A 7,801-nucleotide genomic window follows, 5' to 3' on the forward strand; every position below is an offset into this window, starting at 1 on the left:
ACTTATTTCAGTAAGTGATTTGATTTATCAAAAAATTAGCTTTACATACCAATTTTTCAGGAATAGAACTATTCCATAAAGTTAGATGACTCTATATTTTGTATAAACTATATGTATTTACTAATGTTGAGCATGTGTACCTGGAATTTAATGCTACCAAAAATACTCTGCTAAAGTCTCTAAAAAGACATGATGTTGAAAAGTAATTAGGGACGTCTCCAATTTGCATGTACGTTGAGTAAAGGAGCGACTGAAACTCTCCTATATTGCTGATGGGAGTACAACCACTTCGGAAAATTGAGTGTCCCCTATAAAGTTAAAAATGCACCAACCCTGCAGGCCAGCAATTCTACTCCCAAGACAAATGAAAGCACATGGCTACTGAAAGACTTGGGGAAGAAGTTTAAACTAGCGTTATTTATAATAGCCCAAACTGGAAACAATCCAAATGCCCATCAAGAGAATAGACAAATCACGGTATGAGTACCATTCAGCAATTAAAAAGAATGAGTTAAAGATACCTTCAACAATGTGGATGAATCTCAGGAACATTATATTGAGCAATAGAAAAAGTACACTTTATATGATTCATTTACACGAAATTCAACAACAAATAAGTGTAAAAGAAATCAGAACAGTGGATGTCCAAGGGAGGGAGAACTGATTAGAAGGGGGCATTGAAGAACTTTCTGGAGTGGTAGGATCATAGGTGTATGGACACAATTATCAGAACTTAACATGTGCATTTCACTATATGTAAATTTTATCACAATAAAAATAAACATATTCTGGTCTCTTATAGATTAGGTTTTAAAACTCCTGAGATGTACTTCGTAATTTTTTTTGTAAATAGACAAGTTTCCGCCTTATTTGTTGCTTGAATTCTAAATAGTCTGTGGACTCTAACACCTGTGTGATTTCTTCAGGAGACAGAAATTGGACACAGTTTTTTAAAACAGTGACTTGATCAGATTTAAAAGATGTAGTTAAACTAATATGACATTGTATGTTAATTATACTTCAATTAGATTTTTTATTATTTTTTTCAATTTAAAAATTTTCAGATAAGGGGTGCCTGGGTGGCTCAGTCGGTTAAGCATCCAACTTTTGATTTCCGCTCAGGTTGTGATTCAGGGTCATGAGATCGAGCCCCACGTCGGGCTCAGTGCTCAGCACAGAGTCTGCTTGAAAGCCTCTGCCTCTGTCCCTCCCCGCACTTGTATTCTCTCTCTCTCTCTCTCAAATAAACAAAATCTTTAAAAAATTTTTTTAAATAAGAAAATAATATAAGATGTATTTGAGTAATGAAGACACAGGTGTTCAGGCTGAAACCGGTGACTTGAAGAGAACTTTCCCATTTTTGTCTTGGAAAGATTGGACGATGTTGGAATCTGAGTACTACAAAACTAAGAACTTCATACAAATCTAAAAGAATAGTTCCTACCTATGAAATTCTGCTTTTCACTATTATATTCATTTTACTTTGTAAGATTACACATTTGGACACTGATTATTCTGTTGATCACATACAAATACTGATTTCTAGCAATCCAGGGACCTGAATTCTTTTCATAAAGAACAACTTTAGAACAACTTTCTAAACAACTGAAGGCACCCCATAAGTTTAATTCAGTAAGAGAATTTTTAAGAGGGGAATGAGGAGAAGGGAGAAAAAAAGGCAGTTATCAGAATCTGCGGTAGCATTGTGACTTATAAAGGATCTTTAGTATTATAATTTTATATTTTAAAAGCCAAAAAATTACCTATAGTTTCAATAATACATATTTTTTTAATTTGACTACATTTTCTCAGCCAAATGGGCTTTGTTTGAAAATTGAAAAAAAAATGATTTTTTAAACCAGCTGTGGTAGGGGAAGACAGAAATCCTACTGCCTTGGGGTGCCTGGGTGGCAAAGGGGTTAAGCGTCTGCCTTCCGCCCAGGGCGTGATCCCAGTGTTATGGGATCGAGCCCCACATCAGGCTCCTCCGCTAGGAGCCTGCTTCTTCCTCTCCCACTCCCCCTGCTTGTGTTCCCTCTCTCGCTGGCTGTCTCTATCTCTGTTAAATAAATAAATAAAATCTTTAAAAAAAAAAAAAAAGAAATCCTACTGCCTCAAAGGGGCTTTTTTAGATTTGAGGGGGCAGATGAGAATTTTATGTTTATCACAGGAGCGCACAGGATGACAACGTTATGAGACACTGCGTGGAGAGCAGACAGGAAGTATAGCACCCGCTCCTGCCCTTGGTCTCGCTGGGGCTCTTACGTTACAGCCAGAGCCATAGAAGCCAGTGTACAATTACCTGCCAGAAGTAACTGGGTCAGACAACCTGCCATGACAGCCACGACTGCAGAAAGTTCCGCTGTGACATTCCCTTGGAAAAATCACCCTGCAGTGACTTGAATCAACTCCTTCACAAGGTTTTCAGAAACCCGTTGTCATTTAAAAGAAATCGGTTTCATTTCTCTAATCTTAACCTCTGAGGTTTTTTGTCATTTACTACAGACTTCCTGAAAGGGATTTAAATTGGGCTGAACTCAAAGTGAGGAAGGGAGAAAAGAGGTCTCAATTGTCCTAGGGAAGTCACGGGAGTGAGCCCAGGCATTTTTCTTTTCCAAAGTAAAACGGATCCAAAACGTGGGCTTCACCCCCAAATATTGAAAATGTCATTCCTCCTATGAAGTTCTGTGGCATTAGGATCGAGAGCAGTCATTCGGAACCTAGCATATTGCTTTGGGGTCTATCATTTTGGCCAAATCATAAGACTCTTTGAGGCAGATAAATGTCGTTAGGAGCCCCTGCAGATGATGAAATACGGTTACTTTCCTGTCCACGGGCCCCCATATTTGAGTAAAGCAATATATAACTAGGGGTGATCCAAGTACCCTGGCCTTCACCAATCTCTCATTTTTCATGAGCCTACCTTATCTAAGAGATACTTCTGCGTGCTTCTTTGAGCAAGGGACTCTGGTAGTCATGAGCCAAGATACACACTTAAAATGTCTCAAAACAATGATTTAAAGACTTTGTAAGAATTCCATCTGAAAAACTTATTCTTTTATTATTCTTGTCTGAAAGTAAGAATCTGAACTGAACATTTATTTTAGTCACTACCTATACTGATAAAATAGTATTCAGTGTCATAAATAATAACATGTAATGGAAAGCTGTTTCTCCTTAAATACTAAGAGCCTATTTCAGTTTCAGGTTTACTATGTCATCTCACGTGCTTCCTCCAAATTTGGTCATGATTGTTGATGAAGAAATTTCAGGAAATGAACCACTTGTTTAAAAATGAGTATTTTAAAAAATGCATATTTTAAAAATTGAGTGTTGCATGCTAAAGCGATGAGAAAGCGAGCCATAGATATATCACCCACCCCAGATGGAATCTGGTTAACATCAGCTATGCCGTGACATCTAAAAGATGTTCAGCCAATAGGATAAACATCAAATACAAGAATAAGATACACGTATCCTATACTAGCGAGCACAAGTAAATGTGAAAGCTTGGAAATTCGGTGGAAGGGAATGACAGAATTGCATGTTAGGATCAGAATTCGTGCTCTGTCTGAATCACCAGAAATGCATTATTTCCCCTCCCATTTGTCTTTTAAAGTCCCCAAATGATTTGAGTTAGGAGATGAAGCAGTGGAAGACCCGGATGCTTGGATCTCTTTCTGCCATGGGATGGAAGAGAAAGAACACGGAGAACACTTCAGAGGCTGATTTGACCGATCGCTAGATAAATAAAACTGAGAATATTTGGGGGACCAATGGAGATACATTAAGGAAGGCAGGAGAGTGCGGGCTTCAGAATCAGGAATACCCAAGTGCGAATCCTGCATAGTCACAGGCTGTGTGACCTCTAGCAAGTTACTTAACATCTGTGAAGCTCCATTTCCTCATTTGTAAAAACCAAAGAAAGAACTGCCTCACAGGGATGTCGATAGGAATGAATACATTAATGTACACACAGTGTATCTGGTACCTATTCAGGGCCAAGTAAGTACTTAATTCCTTTCCCTTCCTCTACAAAAAGAGATATTAGAATTTTTACTTCCCAATTTTATTTTTTTTTTTAAGGATTCACAGTCTTTTTTTTTTTTAAAGATTTTATTTATTTATTCGACAGAGATAGAGACAGCCAGTGAGAGAGGGAACACAAGCAGGGGGAGTGGGAGAGGAAGAAGCAGGCTCCTAGCGGAGGAGCCTGATGTGGGGCTCGATCCCATAACGCCGGGATCACTCCCTGAGCCGAAGGCAGACGCTTAACCTCTGTGCCACCCAGGCGCCCCTTTACTTCCCAATTTTACAAGTTCCTATTCCACTTAGCATATAAAACATTATACCAGTACTGAGAAAAATCAGTGCTTGTTACAGCACTGGATTTTCAAAAAGTTAACTATTTTACTTTGTCATGCTCACTAATGTTAATCTTGGCAGAGAGCCAATACCTGTACGAATATTGCATAGTACATGGAGTGATTGACTTACTAGAATTTGATTCCATTTCACAAACTTTCACAGAGTACCAGTATGGCCAGCTCTAGAGAAATTACAAAGTAATCAAGACACAGCTCCCACCCCACAGAAACTGACGGGGTACGTAAGAAAAAGCCAGCGTTAGGACCTCTGACGTAGGCTCTCCTGAATCTTTTTATGATTATCTGTAAGCCAACCTCTCTCCAAACACCACATGCTATGCCTGTTGAGTTTAGACTTCTTAGCCAGTTTTTATCGTTTTGGATTTTATCATTGTTTAGATATTCAGGCATTGTTTGATTGGTTTGGATTGATTTTTATAATGGAAAGTATACATGACTTTCAGTTAATGTTATCAAAACATCAATTGGCACCTAGTTAATGGGCATCTTGCAAAAGATAGAAGGAGATAAGATCTATTTTTCTTAGATCATATGGTACTTAAGCCTAGATTTTTGCTTTGTATGTCCCTCTACCACTTCCATGTTTTGAAGAGGAAAAAAAACATACACACTCTCTGCACGACCACAAGATGAACCGCTACTTTTCCTGCTGGCCACAGACTGCTGGTGAGACAAGAAAAGCTAATTAGCACCCCAACCCTCACCCGTACTCCTCCCTCCTCTCCATGCCTCCGCCATCTGGCTGGCCTCCCTTTCCTCTACCCTGCCAGCTTCTTTCTGCATCCTGTGGCTTGGGGAGGTCAGAATCCTTTGCCTCTCCTAGCAAGAGATAAGAATAGACTTCAGCAGCAGCCTGGACCATGAATTTCTAAAATTTTAAAGGAAATTGCACAAATCACCTCCTCTCCCCTCCCACCAGCGATGCTCTCTTTCTCTGGGGCCTCTTATCTTCCTGGAAACATCTCTGCCCAGGAAAATCGTTAGGCCTGGAATCCAATCTGTTTTGTAATTGACAATCGTCTAAGGATAGACAAGCACCTAGTTCCTGCCGACTGGGATTTGGGGGACAAGCATTGGGATATAAAATCATTAAGTAAATATAGTACATTTCAGCATAAAGCCACAGGAAATGGTGAGAAGTACCTCTGATATGAGGCAGCAATGACAACTCAAATGTCATCACTTATTAAAGATGTCAAAAAAATAGGACATCAGTGGAGCAGATTAAGATTCTGAGACTTCATGGAATAAAAAGAGTGAAACTTCTAACTAGTAAACACAGACCAGCTATTAATGGGCAAGAATTATGATTTTCCTATTTACCTGAGAACTAATGCAATGTGGGTAAACTGACGTTTCACTAACAGAAATCCTTGTTACTAGGTTACTTGAATTTGTTACAAAAAGAACAGTATTTTTTTCTGTATTTTGTTCTTATTCTGACTTTTTTCTTTTTTCCTACCTTATAGTGATATAACCAATATACTTTTTTAAAGTAAATCTACAGTGCCTGCTTAAAGAATGAAAGGCAGTAGAAAACAAACTTCGAAAATTATAAACCTGTAAATATTGGCTCAGAATAAGAAGATGATTAGAATATTGGAGATAAGCTTCAATTAAGCTTACTATGAAAAAGACTTGCTCCATAGCTGTATTTCAAACACAGCAGTCAGTGTAAATTTGAAAAAAAAAAAAAATACCATGAGGTTTTGATGTCAGAATTCTTGCCTTATGGGGCACCTGGGTGGCTCAGTTGGTTAAGCAACTGCCTTTGGCTCAGATCATGATCCCAGGGTCCTGGGATCGAGCCCCGCATCAGGATCCTTGTTTGTCGGGGAACCTGCTTCTCCCTCTCCCTCTGCCTGCTGTTCTCCCTGCCTGTGCTCTCTCTTGCTGTCAAATAAATAAAGAAAAATTCTTAAAAAAAACTTTTTTTTTGCCTTACTAAACAAACTTGCTAAAAGAAATTACCCACGTGTATCCTTTCATTTTCCTAACACGGGAAAAGGGAGACCAACAGACTTCAGTTCAGAGTATTCTTCTGAACTGGATAAAATTAAGTTACGACTCAGATCCGTAAAGAACACCAGATGCTTCCTACCTGGAGGGGATATCTGTAACTTTTTTGGCTGCTCACCCTCTGAACTGTCTTCCTGCATTTGGGGAATTCCTCAAATGAGTCTGAGCAAGAGAAAGGGTCTGCCTCCTACTCGAGATACTACCAGAGCCAGCCAGCCATTTCTTTTGCAGGCCTAGGTTTGGCCAAGCAGAGGCACCAGCCCCAGAACTTGACTGAAAGCAATGCAAGAGTGGCAAATCTGTTCCAGTAGCAAATCCCGTTTCCGAAGGCAGCCGGGCCAGAGCACCAGCCTATACGCAGTGTTGGTGGGGGTGGCAGCTGCAGGATCTATCCTTCCTTGGCAGCAACAATGACTTTCCCAGATAGGTTCTGGGACCCTTGGCAGGTAGCTTCTTTTGACCTAGGGCTCTAGCCGTCCCATGATCCTGTGAGCTCCCTGATAGTCTTCAGTCCCAAGTCAGAATCAGCCTCTGTGCTTGCAACCAGGAACCCTAAGGGATACAGAGCCTCCGGAGAAGTGACTTAGAATTAAAAAGAGAGGAACCGGGGAATACAGTTTCTCTTATAAGCTGTGTACTGCTCACAAAAGACAAGTAGTTGAAGGTAAGAGCATCGGTAAAGAGACATATGTGCCTTTTTCCTTAACGTAAGTCAGGGAGGTGTGTCCAGGAGGATATATGGGGGAAAGGCCCGTTTCAGTGATAATCTAGAAACAATGAAGGGAAACCTTATCCCTTCCTCTAGGTCCAGGCCTAGATAACTCACACAGTTAAAACTACAGGAGTACAAGTTAACTGATGCATTTCACAACTATATAAAACAAAACACATAAAATAAAGTACATTAAACACATGAAAATGACTAAGTGGGGGAGTTGGAAATAGGAACAGGGGAAGGAGATAGAGGGAAAGGTTGCAATGACTCTGGTGCAAAATGTAGGGCTTGTGTCCGAAGGCCTCTGGCCCTCGCGCCTGGTGACATTTTCTCCAGCCCCGTGATCTCCAGAAGAGAAAGAAACTCTCCAGCTGTCCCAACTTCGGGCATGGAGATGAGCAAAGCAGAATGCAGCCTGCAGTTGATGGGACTGACCCCCTGGCTGCTGCCCCCAGCCCAGGTGCAAATAGGCAGCAGGGGGTTGTCAGAATGCCTGTGATGGGGATCCATGGGCAGACCGTGATGATGTGAAACACCCTCCTTTATAAACAAAACTCTTTCCCTCTAAGCCTAATTATAGTATAACCGTATTCTCAGCATCATGTTGGGGGTGATGAAAGAGTTGCTAATAGTTTGTGGTGATGATTGCACAACACCATGAAAGCAACGAATAGTACTG

Source organism: Ursus americanus, chromosome 5, assembly GCF_024610735.1.
Source record: "Ursus americanus isolate L20-20 chromosome 5, mUrsAme1.1.p, whole genome shotgun sequence".
Classification (NCBI taxonomy): Eukaryota; Metazoa; Chordata; class Mammalia; order Carnivora; family Ursidae; genus Ursus; species Ursus americanus.